The sequence below is a fragment of the Rhinatrema bivittatum genome, chromosome 3 (assembly GCF_901001135.1).
Source record: "Rhinatrema bivittatum chromosome 3, aRhiBiv1.1, whole genome shotgun sequence".
Classification (NCBI taxonomy): domain Eukaryota; kingdom Metazoa; phylum Chordata; class Amphibia; order Gymnophiona; family Rhinatrematidae; genus Rhinatrema; species Rhinatrema bivittatum.
The window spans coordinates 515,798,742-515,823,540 of record NC_042617.1 but is presented as its reverse complement, the minus strand read 5'-3'; the positions used below and the strand labels follow the sequence as shown (position 1 = coordinate 515,823,540).

The window sequence follows — 24,799 nt, the reverse complement described above, 5'->3', positions numbered from 1 at the left end:
GATTTTTCCGTTATACTAAACTGTGAAAAGAACATGTAGTTTCTGTTCCTGGGTTCACAGATAATCTGAGGAAAAGAAGAGAAACCTGATTCAAGGGAAGTGGGATTATGGGAGAAGTTGAACTTTGATATTTTAGTAAAGCTTGTGAACTGTGTTACCGTTCATTGTCGGCAAGGTCCTGGGTCCTCCCCTGTTTCACCATGCGGCAGTGGAAGCCGGCATCAGCGTGCCTTGACGTGCTTCGGGGCTAGACTCTGCCCCCATTAAGAGCACGTCAGTTCCCGGAAGTTCCTGTATTTACGCGGGAACGTTTGTTATATTTAAAGCCTCGAGCCCAGCACAGCATTGCCTCGGCTACAGGCTTGCTTGTGCTGGTGCTCTGCTTTGGATCGTGCTCTTTTTGTGCCTGAACCTGGTTTGCCTTTGCTTTTCCTGTCTTGCTGCCTGCCCTGATCTTGGTTACCCTTGAACATTCTGATTGCTGCCTGTCTACGACTCGGACCGGACCTGGATTTACCCTTGCTCGCTGCCTGCCTTGACTCCGGCTTGCTCCTTGGACATTCTGATTGCTGCCTGTCTTCGACCCGGACCAGACCTGGATTTACCCTTGCTCGCTGCCTGCCTTGACTCCGGCTTGCTCCTTGGACATTCTGATTGCTGCCTGTCTTCGACCCGGACCAGACCTGGATTTACCCTTGCTCGCTGCCTGCCTTGACTCCGGCTTGCTCCTTGGACATTCTGATTGCTGCCTGTCTTCGACCCGGACCGGACCGAGATTTGCCTTGCTTGCTGCCTGCCTACAACTCGGACCGGACTTGGATCTGTCTCTGTTTACTGCCCGTCTACGACCCGGCCTGGATTTGGAATCACCCTACTCGTATTGAGTTTTCTACTGAACTGAACCCGGACTCGTTGGATACGGGTCCCACTGGCTGCATCAAGATATGCATCACGCTCTGAGGTAAGACTGTTAACCATCAAGGATCCACTGATTCATAACAAACTGTCTTGTGGTACTTTTTTTAACTGAAGAGAAATATGAGCTGTTTTTGTATTTTTTTGCTATCTGCTTATTTCTCAGTAAATTTTATTTTATTTTTGAGCACAAGTTTTGGTGTGAACAATGTGTTTTTTTAAGGCGCCTTTGGCCCAGTTTGGCTATGCAGGTAAATCTACCCCAGCCCACAACCTGAGAGAGTGTGTTCCCCACCTTGGCAGAGCGGGACTAATGCTCTCCAGGGCTGGAAATGTGACCCTCAAAAAAGAAGGGGGGGGGCGCACAAAATGGTGCTGTGGATAGGTGACACTTTGTGCATTATCTATTTTTGCTATAACAAGTGAAAACCAAAATGATTTTGATATTGAAACAGCTGAAATGTCCCATTTTCTGAATTTCTGCATTGCTTTCAAAATGGCTAACTTTCCTGCTGATGGGCATGGAGAAAAATCACGTAGACAGTGAGTGTGCACATCCCCATAGAGCTGGAACCACACTCATGATGATTAATGTCACCGCCTAAGTGACATCCAAGAACCAATCTGATGGTCAATTAAGGCATGAGGAAATGGAGCTCACACCCATGCTGGATTCCTGAGCCATATTATAGGAGGAGAGGTGAGAGCAGATAGTGAACAGAGCATCGTGTGAACAGCAAGATCAAGCTAGCTGGCATCCAGAGAGTGGTCAAGCCACTAAAATCATGGTGAATCAATGGAACAGGATTGTTTGGTTTACCATTGAATGCAGGGAGCCTCTCCTGGTGGCACTCAGGTGTGTATATTGCTGGGATACCCTGTTCGAGCAGTAGTTTCCCACCATATGGAGTTCATCAAGTGCTCTGGGAGATGTGGCAGTGATGTGGCAGGTGCTACCAGAGGAAGCCAATGTAGTGCCGGGGAGTGAAACCACTGCAGGACCTCTGAGGTCCCAGCCCTTCTCGGAGAACAGCAGTAGAGTTAGGCATCATCCCCTCAGCTGCTTGGGCTCGAATCAACAGTAGCGATCAAATCCATAGCACCAGGGTGAATACTAAGGATCTACAATATATCCCCCTGGAAAGCCCGAGGTGGCAACAGGAGAGGCACGTGAGGGCAGAGATGTGGCAGCGCATTTACTAGAGGCCCAGGTAGTTATTGGACAGGTCCAGTGTGTAGGCCGCACAGCAGAGAAGCTGGAATAGAAGGTCCCTTTACAAACCTTAATGAGAGACTAAGTGCAGGGCCAGTTGGTGCAACGTTTACAGGAGGAGGCCTTAGGGCCCACACCAATCCCTAAGCCAGAGTTACCATCACTGGCCCGAATTGCTGAGGAGGCTGCATCATGGGCAGATTGAATCGAGAGCTGGGAGGCCCAGAGTTCAGGCGGTACAGAGGTAGGTTTCTATCACTAGCGAATGTATCTATACCCTGAAGCTGGACCTTTGACTTGGCCTCCAGAAAAGGAGATTATTCTAGATTTTGTGGTGCTGGCCATGGGATCCCTAGTGAAAGATTCATCTATGTCCAGGGTGTCTCCATGCTGGTCTGCCTTCAGTCCTGAGGTGAAAACCTGATCAACTGTCAGTAGTATGACCTCATGATGGCAGAGAAAGCTTGGGTTATCACAGATGAAGATGATGTGGACTTATCCACTATAATTAATAATATAAAAAAAGAAGGCACTAAACTATCAAAATAAACCTTACAAGGTACACATAAAAAAACACAAGAGTGGTATTAAAGTAGGCTTATGCTAAAAGATTAAATCTGTTGTCTCCTTAATGGGTTGCAAACAGACTCGTAGATCAGCAATCTCTTTTAAATCATTTGCCATTCAAGTCAACAACAACTTAACTTTATTTAACATTTATAAAAAGGCATGGGCAATTATGAATATTCTGCAGTTTCACTTTAGATAAGCACTTGATATTTTTGTGGATTATATGAGCCTTTTTCACTGATCTATTGGAAAGTCTTAGAAATAATACTTTGTAATATGAAATCACTGAGTTTGTTAATTAGAACAAATCACATTCAATCAAGTTTATTTTTGGAGCTGGGGGTGTTGGATGTTAGAGATGTGAATCGTGTTCTCGATCGTCTTAACGATCGATTTCGGCTGGGAGGGGGAGGGAATCGTATTGTTGCCGTTTGGGGGGGGTAAAATATCGTGATAAATCATTAAAATCGTTAAAACCCGCTAAAATCGTTAAAACCCGCTAAAACCCACCCCCGACCCTTTAAATTAAATCCCCCACCCTCCCGAACCCCCCCCCAAATAACTTAAATTACCTGGTGGTCCAGCGGCGGTCCGGAACGGCAGCGGTCCGGAACGGGCTCCTGCTATTGAATCTTGTTGTCTTCAGCCGGCGCCATTTTCCAAAATGGCGCCGAAAAATGGCGGCAGCCATAGACCAACAGGATTCGACGGCAGGAGGTCCTTCCGGACCCCCGCTGGACTTTTGGCAAGTCTTGTGGGGGTCAGGAGGCCCCCCCCAAGCTGGCCAAAAGTTCCTGGAGGTCCAGTGGGGGTCAGGGAGCGATTTCCCGCCGCGAATCGTTTTCCGTACGGAAAATGGCGCCGGCAGGAGATCGACTGCAGGAGGTCGTTCAGCGAGGGTTCCGGCGCCTCGCTGAACGACCTCCTGCAGTCGATCTCCTGCCGGCGCCATTTTCCGTACGGAAAACGATTCGCGGCGGGAAATCGCTCCCTGACCCCCGCTGGACCTCCAGGAACTTTTGGCCAGCTTGGGGGGGGCCTCCTGACCCCCACAAGACTTGCCAAAAGTCCAGCGGGGGTCCGGAAGGACCTCCTGCCGTCGAATCCTGTTGGTCTATGGCCGCCGCCATTTTTCGGCGCCATTTTGGAAAATGGCGCCGGCTGAAGACAACAAGATTCAATAGCAGGAGCCCGTACCGGACCGCTGCCGTTCCGGACCGCCGCTGGACCACCAGGTAATTTAAGTTATTTGGGGGGGGGTTCGGGAGGGTGGGGGATTTAATTTAAAGGGTCGGGGGTGGGTTTTAGCGGGTTTTAGTGTGCCGGCTCACGATTCTACCGATTTATAATAGAGATGTGCAATCGTTTATCACGAATTAGGCAATTACAAAGAAATTGCCTAATTCGTCCTGGTTCGGGGACCCCGAAACCCGAAAAGGAACCCCCTCCCCCATCCCGATCCCTCCCCCTCCCCAAGACTTACCAACATCCCTGGTGGTCCAGCGGGGTCCCCCCGGGTGCCATTTGACCCTCCGTGGTGTGCCCAGTGTGCTAGTGCTAGCCATGCTCAAAATGGTGCCGAATAGCCTCTGAACTACTATGTCACAGGGGCTACCGGCGCCATTGGTCAGCCCCTGTCACATGGTAGGAGAACCGACCAATGGCGCCGAAAGCCCCTGTGACATAGTATGGGCAAAGGCTATCGGCGCCATTTTGATTATTGGCAGCCGACGACGACATCGCTCCCGGACCCCCGCCGGACCCCCAGGGATTATTGGCAAGCCTTGGGGGGGTCAGGAGGCCCCCCCAAGCTGGCCAAAAAGCTTGCCAATAATCCCTGGGGGTCCAGCGGGGGTCCGGGAGCGATGTCGTCGTCGGCTGCCAATAATCAAAATGGCGCCGATAGCCTTTGCCCATACTATGTCACAGGGGCTTTCGGCGCCATTGGTCGGTTCTCCTACCATGTGACAGGGGCTGACCAATGGCGCCGGTAGCCCCTGTGACATAGTAGTTCAGAGGCTATTCGGCACCATTTTGAGCATGGCTAGCACTAGCACACTGGGCACACCACGGAGGGTCAAATGGCACCCGGGGGGGACTACGCTGGACCACCAGGGATGTTGGTAAGTCTTGGGGAGGGGGAGGGATCGGGATGGGGGGGGGGTGTATGTAATGTACTAAAATTAATTTAAATGCGTGGGGTGTGGTTTTTTTTTTAGCTTTGTTTTCCCGCGTTGTTTTTTGGCCCGGTTTCGGTTTTCCCCGTTTATTTATTTTTTTTTTTCAAAAAAACTAAACGGGGAAAACCGAACTTTACCATGAAGTATCCGAGTCAAAAAACGACCCGGTAGCAAAACACGAAGCACATCTCTAATTTATAACGATAAATCATTAGAATCTCTATTGTATTGTGTTTCATAACGGTTTAAGACGATATTAAAATTATCGGATGATAATTTTAATCGTCGTAAAACGATTCACATCCCTATTGGATGTCTCTTTGGGTGTGGATGTTGGCATGGGATGCCCAGTAATTACTTCAAATGGGTTCAGATTAGTGTTTCTAGCTGCTATATCTTTAATATTTCATGAAATACAACAAGAAGAAGAAATACATTTACTGTACTTTTTATATTTATTTAATTTATCATATATTAACAACCTAACTAACATTTAAAATCTCTCTAACTCTAGTGTTTTTAGTCAAGAACCTATTTTTGCCATTAAGAAGTGACAATCTCTACGTGAGAAATTGAAGGGACATAGTATTGTTGATACAGATATCCATCATACCTGAGGACAGGTTCCTTGTGGGTCGTGCTCGGTGTGTAGACATGTCCTGCAATGCACAGAATTTCAGCCCCCCAATACAAATCGTTCTTACCAGTTACCAGAATTATTCACCTGTGATAGTAGTGGTGTTATATACATTATTATATGTCCTTGTGAATTAATTTATGTTGGTCAAACAAATGCGCTCGCTCTCCTCCCTTCTACAACTACACCTCTCACTTCAGGCAAGAATCCTCACTCCCTCACGAGAGCCAAGCTCAACAACTTTGAATCAATCTCCTCCAAGGAGATTGACTCCCTTCTAAAAAGACAGAAACCAACCAGCCACCCAGCAGACAATATTCCTTTGAAACTCTTGCTACTCATCCCAAACACGATTTCTGGGCCCTTGACAAGTATCATAAACTGCCTCCTAACCCAAGGGTCTTACCCAGACAGACTAAAAACTGATTCCCTCAAACCCCTCCTTAAGAAACACAACCTGGACCCCAACGAATTATCAAATTACCGACCCACCTCCAATCTCCCCTTCTTAGCCAAACTAACAGAGAAACTGGTAAACACCCAGCTTTCAGAATATCTAGAAGACCACAACATCCTATACCCATCACAATACGGTTTCCGAAAATCACGCAACACGGAAACTCTCCTCATATCACTTATAGACCATATTATGATGGGACTAGACAAGGGCCATTCCTTTTTACTAGTCCTGCTTGACATCTCAGCGGCATTTGACACCATCAACCATTCCATCCTCCTGGAGCGTCTAACAGACATTGGTATCTCCGGTTCAGCCCACAATTGGTTCAAGTCCTTCCTCTGCAATAGAACCTTCAAAGTCAAAATCAATAATAAAGAATCACCCCTGACAAAATCCCCACTTGGTGTACCACAAGGATCTTCCTTATCTCCTACGCTGTTCAACATCTACCTCCTCCCCCTCTGTCAACTGCTAACCGATCTCAATCTAATCCACTACCTCTATGCAGACAACGTGCAGATTCTGATCCCTATAACAGAATCCATCTCTAAAGCTCTCACTCACTGGAACAACTGCCTTCTATCCATTACCAACCTTCTCAACAGTTTAAACCTGGTCCTCAATGCCTCGAAGACAGAGCTCCTCCTCATTTCCTCAAACCAAGATAACTTCCTCCCACTGACCACCCACAATACACATTTCACCCATCAACATGTAAGAGACCTCGGGGTAATTCTTGACAATCGCCTGAACCTGAAGAAAATGGTCAATACCACAACCAAAGACTGCTTCTACAGACTCCAGGTTCTAAAACGAATCAAACCCCTCCTATTTTTCCAGGACTTCAGGACAGTTCTCCAATCTTTGTTGTTCGCCAAAATTGATTACTGCAGCGCCCTCCTGCTAGGCCTCCCTAAATCTACCATGAAGCCACTATAGATGATACAGAACGCCGCAGCGAGATTACTGACCAACACCAACTGTGGAGACCACATCTCACCCATCCTCAGGAACCTACACTGGTTACCAGTGAATTTCATAATCCTGCACAAATCAATCACTTTAATACACAAATCCATCCACCACCAACTTCAACTCGATCTCGAAATCCCCTTCAAACTACATTCTTCCAATAGACGAACCAGAGAAATTCACAAAGGAACACTGCAATTTCCCCCAACTAAAGCCACACGCCTTACCTCGACGAAAGATCGAGCCTTCTCGATAGCAGGCCCAGATATCTGGAATAACATCTCTGCAGACCTCAGATTGGAACCCTGCCTCTTAACATTTAGGAAAAAACTCAAGACATGGCTCTTCAGCCAAGCCTTCTCTGAACCCCCTGACATTCACTAGTTTGCCCTTACTCTATGCCTGAATGATAGCCTTATTTTCTGCCTGTATGATAGACCCTGATACTCCTAAGCACTTTATGCACTATCTATCTTAATAATGGTATTATTTTATAATTGCTGCCTGCTCTAACCTATCTTTCCAGCTGATTAAGCTCCCAAGTTCTTACTCCCTGTTGAATGTAACTTTGCCTCTTCCACACCTTTGTTGATTTAAGTTAGTTGGCACTGCAGTTGTTTACCCTGTTCGATGTAAACCGATCCGATATGGGTTTTGTCCATGAAGGTCGTTATAGAAAAGTGTTAAATAAATAAATAAAATTATAGAACATCGCAGTCGGGTTAGGGCTTTAAAAGAACACGCCCCCTTGGTCGATCACTGGACAGAGTTACAACATTCATGGGAGGATATTAAGTTCTTTGTGATTAAGAGAGTACAATTAAAAAATGGTGGGGACCTATCTGCAGTCTTGCGGCAAATAGAACAATGATATATTTATAAATGGTCCACCTCTGCTTCCAAAGGATTAAATGATCCGGTAGAATGGAGTGCATTCATGTAATTCTCCATTTATGAGGAATAGATGGGTAGACTGTTGAGTGTTTCTGGTCAAGTATATCATGTGGTTTTCCTTGATTGAATTATTAGCTTGATGTTTTTGGCTTCGGGTATATATATTAGGTATGGGTTGAGCTTTGCCATCATCATGTTCCTTTCAAACGAGGGGTTGACGTCATTTCCGGGTAGGAGCCAGGTAGTTCGGTTTAAAGATGGCGTGTGTAAGTGTGTTGGATACTATCTAGTTATTATTGGTCTGTGTTTCAGATCATGAATTTAACATTGGAATCCGAGATATAAGGTAATATAAGGGTATAGTGAATGCAATTCCCCCGAATGTATATTGTTGTTCGCTGAGAAATGGATGATATGGACATTACTATGAATTGAGGTCAGTATTATTATATTCAACCTTTTTGCGTGGTGGTTCTTTGAAATTAATTCCTGAAGTAGTCGTGAAGTTCATTCAGTGTGTTATCTTTCTGTGTTCACAGAATTAATTATGGAATTGGTGGTGGAATATAATCGAGTTGTGGATACATCTTGAGTGGGTCAATGTGTTTGAATGGAGCCTTTTATTGTGTGATTCCTGAGTATGCCGTCCGACATTTTGAGGTATGTGATGAAGTATTTAGAGTGGATTTAGTTGTGCATTTTTGTTAAACATAGTACACATTTCTGTTTGATTATAATTATTGTTTTAGGATTACTTTATGAAAATGAAGGATCATTTTGATCGAGTGATGAAATTACACGGTTTTGAAGTGTTAGTGGATCGAATTGGGGTGTAATTAGAAATTTTCTCTTCATGTGAGACAAAGTCCGTCCCTGAGGAAGCCCTTTATATAAAAAAAGGGGTGAAACAAAGATCTTTGTAGGATTTATGGACTGTCATCTTTTGGATCTAAAGATTGTCATCATTACTTAATATGTGTTGATAAGTATTATGAATTAATGTATTAATGTAAATGTACTTAAATGTTAGTGATTGATATCATAATACATTTGGTGAAAATTATAGAAATATATAGTTTTGATTTTAATATGATGTGTGTGTGGGAAAGTATGTGTGAGTTAGAGAGATTTTAAATGTTAGGTTGATAATATATGCTAAATTAAATAAATGTAAAAAGTACAGTAAATGTATTTCTTCTTGTTGTGTTTCATGACATAATTGGTTAAAGAAGAGTTAGGTTTACCCGTGTGTTGTTATATCTTTAATATTTAGCAGGACTACTAGCAGTACTTTTGGGCAAGATAATCCAATTTCTTTTATGTTTTTTAGACAGTCTAAGTCAATTTAGTTTTAATTATTTAGTTCATCCTTCCAGTTTGGTTGGAGAAGTCTATATTTCATATTTATTATAGTGGTCACTATGGTGCCAATGTTAGATAGGCTTCTGTCCATTATTATTAAACATTATTGGCAGTCTTGAACTATAGATAGAGTTAACTTGTAATTGTACAAAGAGAAGTTCAAATCTGTGTGGTAGCAATGATGACCACATATTGGGATAGATTTTCAGACGTAGGCACCTTGTGCACGCCGAGCCGCGCTGCCTTCCCCCATTACCTATCCCCCACCCCACCTTCCCTTCCCTTCCGCTACCTCCCCTGCCCTTCCCCCCTACCTTTTTCTTTTTTTCTTTTGTTTTAAAACTTACTTCAGCCCTGGGACTGAAGTAAGTTGCGCGCTGGGCAACTGCTAGTGCGTGATCCCCGGCACAGCGGCAAAATGGCCGCTATGCCGAGAGCCTCTGATCCTGCCCCGCCCCCAGACCACCCTGCCCCGCCCTCTCCCCACCCCTTTTTGCAAGCCCCAGGACTTAAACGTGTCCCGGGGCTTTACGCGTGTTGCCGGGCCTTTTGAAAATAGGCCCGGCGCGTGTAACCTTTTGAAAATCCAGCCCTTTATGTTTATGTAGGAAAAAGGATGGTCAATGTAAAATAAAATATTGGGATGAATAAATTAAAACAGAAATGTAGAACGCTTTGATACATGATAAAAATAGGAAACCAACAGCATAATCAAATAAAATTCAATATATGTTCACGTCAATATATTTGTTCAATTCAATATGTCTCACATGCAAGAGGCAGAAATATTAGACCCCACTTCTTTGCTGCCAATTTCAAAAAGGGACCAACTAGGCATAGTATACCAGTGAAATATTATCTTGTATTCATCTTCATTCGTTGTCATACAGAGAGAATTTTCTTAGTTAAGCCTCTAAATTATACACTTCCATTCTTCCTAACTAAGAGGGTTATTATTTATCAAATTGGGTTAGGGCCTTATCGCACACGTTAGAGCCCTAATGCCTGCAATAATGCCGTAATGAATCTGATAAATATCACATCGCAAAATATGTATGCAAATTTTTCATTTGTATTCAAGTGGGAAGAATTTGGCCAGAGTAAATAGAAATGAGGGCCAGTTAGCACTTTGTGCGATACAGTAACACACAGCAACTCAGAAAATAACTATCCCTTTTTCCTGTACATTGTGCCTGCATTAGCTGTGCATTACTAACTGAAAATGTTTTTATTGCAGTTTGAAAGAGAGAGAGAGAGAGCCTCTGTGGAGGCCCACTGATATTTGAACTTTTTATACCATTGTAAGAGGGAGCATTATGAACTCAGGATGAGGTTTGTGGGATGAGTTGGGTTTTGGAGGCAGTTTTATATGCACAGTCATATGTACAAACAGCACAGTTACCATAAGGGAAGATTTAATGTGATTTGGAGTGATGAAAGGTGAAAGAAGAGTAAATTTGTTCCATGTTCTCTCTACCTAACTTGATTGCAGCTAGCTGCACCCCAAAATCCAACTTATACCACAAATCTCACCCTGAGTTACTAATGCCCCCTTTTACAGTGGTATAAATAGTTAACATTTTTGTGAGGTCTATAGAGTCTCTCTCTCGCTCTCTCTCTTTTGCCATGGCCAATCATTTGAGGAAAATTATCCTACATGCCCCCCCCCCCTTTTTTTTTAATCACAGATGCTGTGTTTATATTTTTATTTTATTTTTATTTTATTTTTAATTTTTATATACCGGAATTCCTGTATACAATACAAATCAATCCGGTTTACATTAAACAATAAGTTGCCCTGGTTGGGACAGTCCAGCCTGGGCTTATTACAAGGAACATTGAGAAGTGACCATAATAAATTAACATTTAACATTAAACAGAACGTGTGTTCAACTTTTTTTACAAAGAACTATGGTAGCGACAACCGGGCTACCAAACATTATACAAGAATACAATTATATATTATATGATTTGTCTATGTTAAGATCAAATTGCGATTAAGAAGGTGTAAAATTAAGAGTCTGTGATGTTAGTGATACGCTGTAATGAAAGGATCTGAAAGTCAGGAGGAAGTGCTTAGTTACACTCTGGTGATTGGAAAGCCTGACTGAAGAGCCAGGTTTTTAATCTTTTTTTGAACTCTGGTAGACTGGGTTCGAGGCGTAGGTCTGGTGGGAGAGCATTCCATTGATGTGGTCCCGCAGATGAGAGTGCTCTTTTTCTTAGTGTTGATTTAACTGGGGCTGCGACTAAGGTGCCTTTGTAGGCATTTCTGATGGGTCTGGAGGATAAATGTGGACGAAGAGGAGTTAGTAGTGATATAGGTGCGACATCATGGATTGCTTTATGAATAATGGTTAAGGTTTTATATAGGATTCTCTGTTTGATGGGAAGCCAGTGGAGACTGCTCAAGATGGGGGTGATATGGTCTCTTCTATTCGTGTTAGTTAGGATTCTGGCAGCGGCATTTTGTACCATCTGTAGGGGTCTGATGCTGTTGGAGGGGAGGCCAAGTAGGATTGAGTTGCAGTAATCGAGTTTAGAAAAAATAATGGATTGTAGGACGAGGCGAAAGTCATTGAAGTGAAGGAGTGGTTTTAGCTTTTTTAGGACTTGAAGTTTAAAGAAGCAGTCCTTGGTGGTTGTGTTTATGAATTTTTTTAGGTTAAGTTGGTTGTCAAACCATGCTCCTAGATTCCTGACGTCTGTAGAGAGATTCTTGTTTGAAGATGTGGATTGTGAAAGGCTAGGTGTAGATTGTGCCATGCTAGTAGTGAGGGAGTTTGGGTTATGTGAAATAAGAAGCATCTCTGTTTTGCTGGAGTTTAGAATCAGGTTCAGGTTGGAAAGTAGTTGTTTAATTGGTTGAAGACAGTTCTCCCAGAAGGTGAAGGTTTTTTGGATTGATTCTGTGATGGGGATGAGGATCTGGATGTCATCTGCATAGAGGTAATGAGTAAGCTTTAGTTGTGAAAGCAGATGGCAGAGGGGGAGGAGGTAAATGTTGAAGAGGGTGGGAGAGAGGGATGAACCTTGTGGGACGCCTTGGTCTGATAGAATGGGGTCAGATTCCTTGTTGTTAATTCTGACCTTGTAAAACCTGTTTGATAGGAATGACTTGAACCAACTTAGGGCTGTGCCTTTTATTCCTATGTTTGATAGTTGGTCTAGGAGTTGTGAGTGATTTACCGTGTCGAACGCTGAGGATAAATCTAACAGAACCAGTAAGAATGACTGTTTTTTCTCAAGGTTCAAAAGTATTGTGTCCGTGAGAGAAAGTAAGAGGGACTCTGTGCTTAGTGATTTACGAAAACCGTATTGTGCAGGGGACAGAATGTTGTGATCCTCGAGATAATCGGAAAGTTGTTTATTTACAGCTTTTTCCATCAATTTGGAGATCAGTGGCAGGTTTGCAATGGGTCTGAAGTTAGATGGGTCAGTGGGTGAAGCAGTTGGTTTTTTCAGTAGTGGTTTGAGGATTGCTAGTTTTAGCTGGTTAGGAACTGTGCCTAGGGCTAAGGAGGTATTAATGATATCCGCAATGGGTTTTGCAACTGTGCTTCGGATGGCAGTGAGCAAATTAGTAGGAAGTGGGTCTGAGGGATGTGCAGATGGTTTAATTTTTTTAAGTAAATTTTCGATCTCCATGTCGGATGTGGGCTCGAATGACTCTAGTCTAGCATTCTGGGTGAGTTGATATGTGCTTGGGGGTGTTGGTAGAGTGTGATGGGTTGTAAGAGGGCGAGTAAGGTTGGAGATTTTTGTCTTAAAGTAGGTGGCTAATTCATTGGCCTTGCTGAATGCTTGTTGGTCTGGAATGGATGGGGGTGTTGGTTTGGTGAGGGATGCGACATAAGAGAATAAAGCTTTGGAGTCAAAGATGAAATTATGAATTCTTTTTGCGTAGAAGTCCTTTTTTGTTTTGTGAATGGCGTTTCTGTAGGTGTTAAGTGTAGTTTTGTAGTCCAGTCTAGAGGTAGGTGAGGGATTGTTTCTCCAGCTTTGTTCTTTGTTACGTAGTTTTTGTTTTAGGGCTTTGAGATCTGGGGTGAACCACGGTTTTCTGTTGTCTCTTGCTGGTTGGATTACTTTTGAGGAGGTTGGGCAGAGTTGATCTGCTATTTTGTTTGTGAGTTTGATCCATGAGGTGGTGGCTGTGTTGGCGTCTGAGAGGTCTAGTTGTTTGAGATCTTTGGAGCATTGTTCGTTGAGTATGTCCAGAGGGCATGGTTTCCTGAAATGAATGGTGGTTTTGGAGATGTTTGGAGGAGTTGAGTTTTTCATTTTGAGGGTTGTATCGATGATCTGGTGATCTGACCAGGGGACTGGTGTGCAGGTGGGATTGGTATGGATGGAAAAGCTATCGTTGATAAATATGAGGTCTAATGTATGACCTGCTTTGTGTGTGGGCCCGCTGATTATTTGTGAGAAACCAAGGTGACTAAGGGAGGTAAGGAAGGTTTCGCAGTTGGAGGATTGAGGGATGGAGTCTACGTGGATGTTGAAGTCTCCCAGTATGATGGTTGGCTTGTCTGAATTACAGTGTTTGGCTATCATTTCTATTAAAGGGGAGGGGTTAGCCTCTAGAGTTCCTGGTGTGGCGTAGATGAGGAATATTTGTAGATGTTGAGATTTGAATATGGAGCATTCAAGTTTTGAGGTGGAGTATGATTGTTGTAGGGTTATGCCCAGTTGTTTTTTTGCAGCAAGTAGAGTTCCTCCTCCTTTTTTTTTTCCCGGTCTAGGTGTTGAGAAGAGGTCGAAGTATTGTGTAGGTAGTTGATTTGTTAATGTTATGTCCGTGGGTTTTAACCAAGTTTCTGTTATTGCACATATGTCTGGGTTGTTGTCTATGAGGTAATCATTGAGTAGGTGCATTTTTTTGGATAGTGACTGTGCATTAAATAAGGTTAACGTGAATAATGAGAGGCCTAGAAATTGTGTTATGGGAGATGTCATGATGGAGATGAGTCTTTGTTGTCTGGGTATTTGAGCAGGGTCTGGTAGATTGTTGTTCCTGGGTTTTCTCTTGATAGTAGGGATATGGAGGCAATGCATTTTTGTATGTTGAATAGCTGGTGTAATGAGGTGGGGTAGGCCTGAAAAAGGGTACGTTTTGGGTGAGAGGTCTTATCCCTGGAGAAGGGAGGTCTCTCTGGCTGCACTCGGGCTGCACGAAGGGGCTCACAAAGTGGCAGGCCCCTTTGTCGCACTCCTTCGGCGCGCGACGCACGGCGCGCGGCGCCTGGCTGAAGACTTTTTAAATCCCCTCTGGGCTGGCTCCTATTGGAGGGCGGGCGGGGCTTCCGATCGCGGCGTTCTCGGCGCTTTTTTTGAATTTGGGCAGCTGTTTAGAAATCTGCCTTGCTGTTACAGAAGCCGTGCTGTCGGCGCAGGGACTGCCTGGTGGGGAGTGTGTTTAATTTCTTACCTTCCCCCGGCGGGGCTCGGCGCCGAACGCGCAGGCTTTCCCCGATGGCAGCAGCAGCGAGAGAAGGAAATGGCGCCGGGCTGAAGACTTTTTAAATCCCCTCTGGGCTGGCTCCTATTGGAGGGCGGGCGGGGCTTCCGATCGCGGCGTTCTCGGCGCTTTTTTTGAATTTGGGCAGCTGTTTAGAAATCTTTAGAAATTTATAGTAAAATGGTCAATTTAGGAATAGCCTAATGATTACAGCAGTGGCCTATGAACCAGGAGACCAGTGTTCAAGTCTCACTGGGGTTCCTTGTGACCTTAGGCAAGTCACTTTACCCTCCATTGCCTCATGTACAAACTTATTGCATCATTCAATGAAATGTATTATAGTGTTAACACATGCATAAACTGTGATGAGAATGTAAATTTTTGGGTGGGCAGGATCCGGAGGAGTTTTGGGTGGAAATTAGGGACAATATTGCAGGATGTGATAACATAACACATGCTATACCATGGTTTTAATGCCAAAAATAACTACACCTATTTTCCTCTGTGATAAATTTTGTCCATTTCTGGGCTGAGAGAGAGAGAGAGAGAGAACATCTATCCACAAAATTGAAATTTCTACTATGTTCTGAATTTTTCGAGACTTTCCTCACTCCAAATGACATCAAATCTTCACCAAGCTGTATTGTGCGGTATGTACATCTCACTCTACATGCAAAACTGGCCCCTAAACTCTAAACCATCACAACACTTCACCTCGCCCTATTAGGTAGCCCTCCTATAGAGATATAAATACTTCCCGACTATGACGGCCTTGTAGATAGGTGTTTCTCTCTCTCTCCCTCCCCTCTCCCCCCAGCAGAGGATGATGAAAAATAGGGATTATCGCACGGCACAATAAACTTACTGTGCTGTGCAGTAATATTGATGCAAAGCAGTAAGTTACTGCATCACACGGTAACTCAAAAATTTCCATAAATATGCTCCTTTTCCTTATCAAGGCCTTAGCAACAATTTTTGATGAATCTAGAGGTTAGATTGTAAGCCCTCTGGAGATAGGGAAATACCTACAGTACCTGAATGTAATCCGCTTTGAAGTGCTTAAAAAAAAGTGGAATATAAAAATCTAAATAAATTATATGTTGCGCCGGAGGTGGACTCTTGGGCCGAGGTGGGGTTGACGCTACCTGTAGGAACGATCCTACGGGTCCCAATCATCGGCAGGCAGAGTGGGCTGAAGGACGGAGGCCGGCTGGCACTTCACCAATACCAGCCCTCGTTCCCCGCGGGTTGAATCTTTGGGTACCGAGACCGGCTGGGCTTAGGTGGGCTTTTTTTTAATGTACTAAGTATACATTATGTATGTTACCTCTCAAAAAACACATTTTTAGGTTAAAAAAAATATAAAATACCATTTTTATCTCAGGCCTATAAATGTAAGAAATACAGGAATAGTTTTCTTCCACACTGGTTTGTCACTGGCAGGTTTTACACTGCACATACTTGCAGTGGCTCATTTTGCAGTTTGTTTGACACCCAAGACATTGAATTGGGGGTAAAGTCATGGGAGCAGTTGCATAAAAACCCAAGAGAGTGGCAAAGCAGCAGGATCAGTGGCATCAACAGCCTAAGGCACCGAGAGAGGAGCAGGGCACAAAAGCTTTGTTTTGCAGCATCAGTACTCGAAGGCACTGAGAAAAGAGCAGGTCAGCAGCAGATTTTTTTTTTAATGGCAACGACACCTCAAGGCAACAAGAGAGCTGCAGGGCAGCAGGGGTAAAGTTAACCCATACCACAAGGCACTGAAACAGGAGCAGGGCTAGCAGCTTTTTTTTTTTGTAGCAACAACACTCCAAGGCACTAGAGAGGGGCAGGGCAGCAGGAGTGGAAGTAGCAACAACCAAGGACATCAAGAGAGAAGTAGGGTAGCAGGAGCAGTGAGACCCCACCCATCCCAAAGCACTGAGAGAGGGGGAAAAACAGCAGCAACTGTGGCATCAACACCCCAAGACACTGAGGGCAAAGGTGAGGGCAATTCTTCAGTGGGGCAAACCCCCAAAGGTTTGACCATTGATATTCAGGGGCAGAAAGCCCCCCAAGATGTAAAACCGTGACGTGTTTCAATCTGTCAAATGGGAATTTTGACACTCAGGAGAAAGAGTTTTACCTTTAGGCAGGCCAATGTTTGAATCAACTTAGGTTGGCCAACAAGAAACAATGCAGCTGAGGGGTTTGACCCAATCTAAGAATTACAGATGCAAGTACTCCATTAGCAACAAGATTTCCTCTGCCATTCCTTTCCCATGCCTGAAGCCCTAAAGCTTTTTCTTCAGGAGGCTGTCTACAGGGATGATCTTGCCTGGATGGCCATGGCCAAAGTCAAGGCCTCAGGATGTATACCACCTGTGTCACATGTAAGCATTCCTATTACCCAGGGAAGCAATCTAAACTTATGTCAGCCTCCACAGACAACTCATAAAGGGGTGTTTGTTGCTCCATTAATCTCTGTAGCATGATAATTTGAGCCAAGTAAACTCAATCGCAAAAATGGTAGTCCTTAATCTTTTGACTGGCTAAATTTAAGAGAATCTTCAGCTAAAAACCTAGCTGGTTATGGTTGGCTGAAAACTTTCCTGACTAAAACTGGTTAAAGTTTACCAGATATCTTTGCTGCTTAAAGGCATTTTAAAAATTGAGCTTTTAGTAACCTTTCTTCAGTTCCTAATAGGAAAAAAAGTTCACATCATTTAAACCACTACTCATAAATAGCAATATCACCAAAAACAAGGCTCTAAGCTGAGCCACAATCTTTCAAGTGCAGGGGCGGTATTTCCATTAGGCAAACTAGATGTTACCCAGAGCACCAACATTGTGGGGGCAGCAAACACCTAACAGTGCAAGACCCAGATGGGTGCTGTGACAGATTCAGTGCAGCCAAAGAAGGGAGTGCTGTGCTGGACCCACTGTCATTGGTAGGAAGGAGCACTGTCTGGAGGTGCTGCCAATTGGTATATTGGAGGTGGGGAGATGTTGCGCGTCCCAGCCGCGTTGGTGCCGCGACCAGGCCTGCTCACCTATTGCTCCCATCCACCAGCTCCGGCTCCCTGTCTCTAGCTGCCGCGGCCAGTTCCCATTGCCCGCGGTGCTCCCTGGTGTCCCCAGGCCTGTCGGAGCCTTCCGGCTCTCAGAACGCCTCACGCCGGGGCTTGGCGTCCTCCATAGCGTCAGCTCCACTCCTAGGTGCGCGCGCGCGGGGACCACGGTTCCCTTTAAAGGGCCCATTGTGGGAACCCGGTCCACGGCGCCTGGAGATGACATCACATAACCCTGGTATATTTATTTATTTGTGTTTTTTCTTGACCGACCATCTTCAGAGATATCATGCCAGTTTACATGTAACAGGGGTAAAATACAAAGCAGGAAGAGAGCAGTTACAAAAAACAGGTTAGCAGAGAACTGGGAAGTACAGAGACAGATGCACGAGGGAGTGAAAGCTTAAGGCTAGAAATCAGAGCAGCAAACTTATGTACATAATAAAGATTCCCAACATTATAAAGTGATGGGAGAGCAAATGTCTCATATCTTGTTCAAAGTGTGGCAGGTTAACAGGGCTATAAAATTATTCGGGGAGCCACACCGTAGATGTGGACAAGGTTATATATACGGGCAAACTTATATAAGGCGAGGCTTTTCCCCCAGAGCCTCGCCTTGGCAATCAGATCAACACCTTGGTGTACTAGTTTGCCTGTTCCTTGTTCCTGATCCTGCTTGTTCCAGTGTCCTGCTTGTTCCAGGGTTCCTGTTTTTCCAGCGTCTCCGTGTTCCAGTGTTCCTGTGGTCCCCTGTGTCTTCCAGCGTCTGTCTTGTTCCTGCTCCTCATTCCCTGGAAGTACCCTTCAGACTGATTCTCGGTACTGACCTCTGCTTGCCTGTCTATGACTGACCGCTCCTGGACCTGACCTTTGCCTGCCTACTGACCATGTTGACCGCTGCCTGGAATGACCTCTGCCTGCCTGACCACATTGACCGCTGCCTGGAATGACCTCTGCCTGCCTGACCACATTGACCGCTGCCTGGAACTGACCCTCGCTTGCCTTGACTACACTTGGACTGACCTTGGAACTGACCCTTGCTTTGGCTGACCTCTTCTGGATGGATACCCTGGCTTTGACCCTTAAGCTTCACTCAGACACTCTCTTCCTGCCTTCTGTGACCACCAGACCGACCTGCTTGGACTCTGCCCGCTGCCTTCATCCGAACAGACCCACAGGTGCTGCCTGTTCCACACGGAGAGCCTTCCTGAACCGCTACCTCCCTGAGGTCTCCGGATTCTCCAGTTCAGGTCTGGTCCATCCTCTCTGCATCAGCCATGCACCCTTACTCGTGGTGGGCACACCCTTCTGCTACCTCTCCAGGAGACCCTCTGAGGCTCACCTAAGTCCAGGAAGTCTGGGTACCCAAGGGCTCAACCTACGGAAACCCCAGACTCTTATTGGCGAAGTTCCAGCTAGCCTCTGTCTCCTCGTGTTCTCCGCCTCCTGGTGGCAGGCGCTCTCTGGGTCTGACCAGAGGGCCGTACCAATCCTGCACCAGGCCAAGGATCCACCTCCAGCGCAACAGCAGAGGTCTGCATGACTGAAGGTTCACCTAGGGCATCAAATACTCTTGCACTGGCCCTGCTGAACTGTAGGACTCCATAAAGAGTAAAAAAAACTTAAAATGATAGCCAGAATATTTACACCCCAGGATGCCTGCATATATACATCTGTAGTTCTATGATTGTGAAGTACATCACGATTCTGTTTGGAAGGAAAGGACTTGTTATACATAAAACAAAATTATAATTGTTATGACAAATTACATCCCAGGTCTCTACAAAAAGAGAGTTGAGCCACCATCTATATCAGAACAGATAATCTTAAGACTATGTCAAACTATTAAATGCTCACATATTAAATTTGTTATATTGGGGTCACTAGGCAAGGGATACTATTGTTCAAGCTGTTCTTCCTCGAAAGAGGATCAGAGTTTCTTTGAATGTCAGATTAATCCTGAGATGTGAATACAGTTTCACTTTATACATTATATAAAAACCCAATCTATCAGGGCTCTAGAAATGCCCTTATCTCAATGTTACATTACACTTCCGAAATGCATTAACATCCGTGCCAGTCAGTGCCCCATTCAGGGTTCAACAGCAGATAAAATACTTTGATCAAGTTCTGTAAATGTGTATTGGGTAGAGAACATTAAGAAAGAAATGAACAATGTGATGTCTTACTCTTATGCAGAAAAGGGGAATAATTCATTTCCACTACCCTTTGTGACAAATATAACTTTAAATCTCCTCTGAGATAAAAAAAAAAAAGAGAGAAATACTTTGAGCCAAAATGTAGTCGATTTTCCTTTTACCATTTCTCAGGCTGAACTTACTATATTAAGAGAAGAAAGCAAAGTACCATAGAATGTAAGAAGACAGATGGGGGCAATTCTAAAACCCCTAAGTAATTTGATGTAGGACCGTGCATAGAAAAATGTTTTGGTTCAGTTCGTTGTTTCGATCCATTTGACAATGTGATTTGTTTAGTTCAGAATGGGCCCAAAAATTGTATTCGTTGATTAATTTCATTCATGCTCCACTAAAGTCAAAGAGGAAAGCTGTGCATCCTATTTTGAGTTCTAACACTGGAGTTTTCTATCCAGTTTTAATGAAACTTGCAGGTAAGCATCAGCAGCAATCAACGCACCCCAAGATATCAAGAATGGGGCAAAGTGGCATCAAGAGTGGCATCAAGAGTGTTAATATGTACTTTCAAACCTGCTGTTCAAATGTGAACCGGTATGATGTCCCCACTAATACTGGTATAAAAAAGTCTTTAAATAAACAAACAAACAAATAAATAAATAAATAAGCCAAGGGACCATAGCAGGGACAAAGCTGAAAGTAAAGTGTCCCTTGGTATGTGCCCTAAAATGACTGACTAGGTTAGAAACTGATTGAAAGGGTAGCAACAAAAAGTAGTGGTAATGCAGTTCAGTTCAAGAAGAGAGACATTATGAGTGGTGTGCCACAGAGATAAGTCCTTTACAGCATTTTCATAACAAATATTTGGAAGGATTATCTGGAAAGGTTTGTTTGTTTGCAGATGATACCAACATCTGCAACAGGGTAGACACCCAGGAAATTGTGGAAAACATAAGGAGGGATCTAGCAACACTTGAGGAATCATCTAGAGTCTGGAAACTAAGCTTTAATGCTAAAAATACAGGATTGACATTTGTGCTACAAAAATCCAAGGGAGTGGTACAGTATAGGGGGTGAAATACTTCTATGCACAAAACAAGAGCGGGTGAGATTATATCTGATGACCTCAAGGTGGCCAAACAGATGAATAAGGTGACAGCAAAAGTCAGAAAAGTGCTTGGGTGTGAAACAAGAAAAAAAGGTGGTGATAAAATGGCACGGACCATCCAGTGCTCCTACCATGTGACAGGGGCCGGCCAATGGCATGGATACCCTGTCGCATGCTAAGGGCAAAGGGCCATCGGCGCCATTTTGATTAGTGGTAGCCGACAGCCCGGGAGCAGGAGATCACTCCAGGGACCCCCACTGGACCACCAGGTACCTGTAAAAGGTTTTTTGGGGGGGTCGGGAGGGTGGGGGAAGCTAAGGGATTAGTTTTAAAGGGTCAGGGTGGATTTAGGGGTTATTTTTGTGTGCCGTTTTTCCCGCCCTCCCCCAAAATGATAAGAGAACCCCCACGAACAATATCGTGGGGTTTTCCTATCATTTTGGGGGAGCCCCCAATTTCTGACGATTTTGAAAATATTGACGATATTTTCAATCGTCCGAAGCCCGATTCACATCCCTATTAATTACCATCATAGCAGTTTATCCAAACCTTTTTTAAACCTAGCAACACTAACTGCTGAAACCACATTCCCTGGCAATGAATTCCAGAGTTTAACTATACGCTGAGTGAAAAAGAATTTTCTTTGATTTGTTTTAAATGAGCTACTTGCTAACTTCATGGAGTGCCCCCCTGGTCTTTCTATTATCTGAGAGAGTAAATAGCTGATTTACATTAACTTGTTCAAGTCCTTTCATGATTTTGTAAACTTCCATCATATCCCTCCTCAGTCATCTCTTCTCCAAACTGAACAGCCCTAACTTCTTTAGCCTTCTTCATAGGGCAGCCATTCCATGCCACATATCATTTTGGTCACCCTTCTCTGCACTTTCTCCAGTGCAGCTATATCCTTTTTGAGATGTGGTGACCAGAAATGCACACAGTATTCAAGGTGCAGTATCACCATGGAGCAATACAGAGGCATTATGACATCCTCCATTTTATTTTCCATTCCCTTCCTAATAATTCCTAACATTCTGTTTGCTTTTTTGATTGCCACTGCACAACAGGATGACGATTTCAATGTATTATCCACTATGATGCCTAAATCTCTTTACTGGTTGGTAACTCCTAAGATAGAACCTAACATTGTGTAACTACAGCAAGGGTTACTTTTCCCTATATGCATCACTTTACACTTGTCCACATTAAACTTCATTTGCCATTTGGAACTATTTTTCTCATTTTATAAAATGAGTCATGAATTTACGTACTGTCCCCCTTCCAATCATTAATTCAAATTTGATCATATTATGATCACCATTGCCAAGCAGCCCCCCACCACCGTTACCTCTTTCACCAAATCCTGTGCTCCACTGAAAATTAGATCTAAAATTGCACTGTCTCTCATCAGTTCCTGAACAAATTGCTCCATAAAACTTTTATTCCATCCAGGCTCTTTATCTCTTTAGCATGATGTTTCACTTACCCAGTCAATACGGGTTAATTGAAATCTCCTATTATTACTGCACTACCAGTTTGGTTATCTTCCCAAATTTCTCTTAGCATTTCACTGTCTTTCTCACCATTTTGGCCAGGTGGACGGTAGTATACTCCTATCACTATTCTCTTCCCCAACACACAAGGAATTTCTACCCAAAAACATTCAGTTGTACATTTAGTCTCATGGATGGCATAGAGTCCTGTTGGACTCTATGCCAGTTGTACATTTAGTATCCAGGATGGCATAGAGTCCTGTTGGACTCTATGCCATCCTGGATATAAAGCACCACTCCGCCACCAAGATGCTCCTCTCTGTCATTGCAATATAATTTGCACCCCAGTATAGCACTATCCCCATTGGTTATCCTCTTTCCACCATGTCTCTGAGATGCCAATTAAGTCTATGTCACCTTTCACTGCTATACACTCTAATTCTCCCATCTTACTTCTTAGACTACTGGCATTAGCATACAAACATTTCAAAGTTTGTTTTTTGTTTGTATTAACATTCTACTTTTCAGTTGTCAGGGATAAATTGGAATCTTTTAGCTCGGGTGAGTTTTTAATTACAGACACTTGGACTACTTTTGTTATTAGTGGAACCTCTCTGTTGGTATCCTCTAACTCTAATGCTCCATTTGTGTCCTTTGAAGATACCTCCCTCAGAACCATGCACTGCTGAGCGACTGTCAGCTTTCCCCTTTATTCTAGCTTAAAAGCTGCTCTATCTCCTTTTTAAAGATTAGCGCCAGCAGCCCGGTTCCACCCTGGTTAAGATGGAGCCCATCCCTTCGGAAAAGACTCCCCCCTTCCCCAGAAGGTTCCGCAGTTCCTTACAAAACTGAATTCCTCTTCCTTCCACCAGTGTCTCATCCACTGTTATCTCTCTTACCAAATTCTGTGCTCCACTGAGAATTAGATCTAAATTGCTCCCTCTCTCGTTGGTTCTCAAGCTCTGTCAGGTTGGATGGGGAGCATCAATGCACAGCTATTTTCAGTTCTCTCTAGAGATGTTTGATTGGGTTGAAGTTCGGGCTCTAGCTGGGCCACTCAAGGACATTCACAGACTTATCCCAAAGCCACTCCTGTTTTGTCTTGGCTTTGTGCTTAGGGCTGTTGTCCTGTTGGAATATAAATCATCACCCCTGTCTGAGGTCCAGAATGCTCTGGAGCAGGTTTTCATCAAGGATCTCTCTCTGTACTTTTCTCCATTCATCTTTCCCTTGATCCTGACTGATCTCTCAATTTCTGAAAAACATCCCCATAACATGATACTGCCATCACCATGCTTCACCATAGGGATGATATTTTCTAGGTGATGAGCGGTGCCTGGATTCCTCCAGACCTGACAATTGGTTTTCAGGTTAAAGAGTTCAATCTTGGTTTCATCATCCCAGTGAATCTTGTTTCTCATACTCTGAGAGTCCTATAAATGCCTTTCGGCACACTCCAAGCAGGCTGTCATGTGTCTTTTACCTAAGAATGGCTTCCATCTGGCCACTCTACCATAAAAGCCTGATTGATAGAGTTCTGCAGAAATGTTTGTCCCTCTGGAAGGTTCTCCCATCTCCACAGTGGAACTCTTGAGCTCTGTCAGAGTGACTATCAGGTTCCTGGTCAACTCCCTGATGATGGTCCTTCTCCCCCAATTGCTCAGTTTGGCCAGGCAACCAGCTCTAGGAAAAGTCCTTTTGGTTCCAAGCTTCTATCCAATATAACAAAATAATCACTCAACAGATTCAAGCACCACAGGTCTTTACTAATAAATGGTTTTGAACTGGAAAAAGACCATTAGATTTTTGACATATACTGCATGCATAGTTTCTTTTGCTTTATGTCTGATTCATGGCAGAATGTAATCTTTTGGTTTCATTGGTTTATAGTAAACCTTGGTAGTAATATACACCAAAGAGACCAAACAATTACACTCTGTCATGTATTATAGTATAGTGCAATTCAGTGCAGTAAGTTTATCTGAAGACAGAATGAAGTGAAGAGAAGCACAGCCTTGTAGATTTAAATCCACTCACCCAGCCCCTCCTATGATGTCAGGGGGTTGTCCTTGCGGCGAGATTGTTGGAGTCGGGGCTGAGTACAAATATTGTACCAGAACTCATAGTACTATTCTAGTACTGAATGAGTGTGTCTGTCACACACACTCAATATAGTTCACAGACTTAATTCACATTGGCACACAAGCCAACTTGCAAGCAGAGTTAGCATCAGCCTGCTAGTGGTGAAAAACTCAGTCCCTGCCTTTCTAGCACTATCCTTCACATCCTGTGCAGAAATGTCTCCATCACACAGATACACACACACACATA

At 44.0% G+C, this 24,799-nt stretch overlaps 1 long non-coding RNA gene across 1 annotated transcript in view; it reads left to right on the top strand.

Moving 5' to 3' along the window:
- The window catches only part of LOC115088193, a 161,643-nt gene that overhangs the window by 94,968 nt on the left and 41,876 nt on the right, over positions 1-24,799 (top strand). The gene's annotated exons all lie outside the window — the stretch shown is intronic.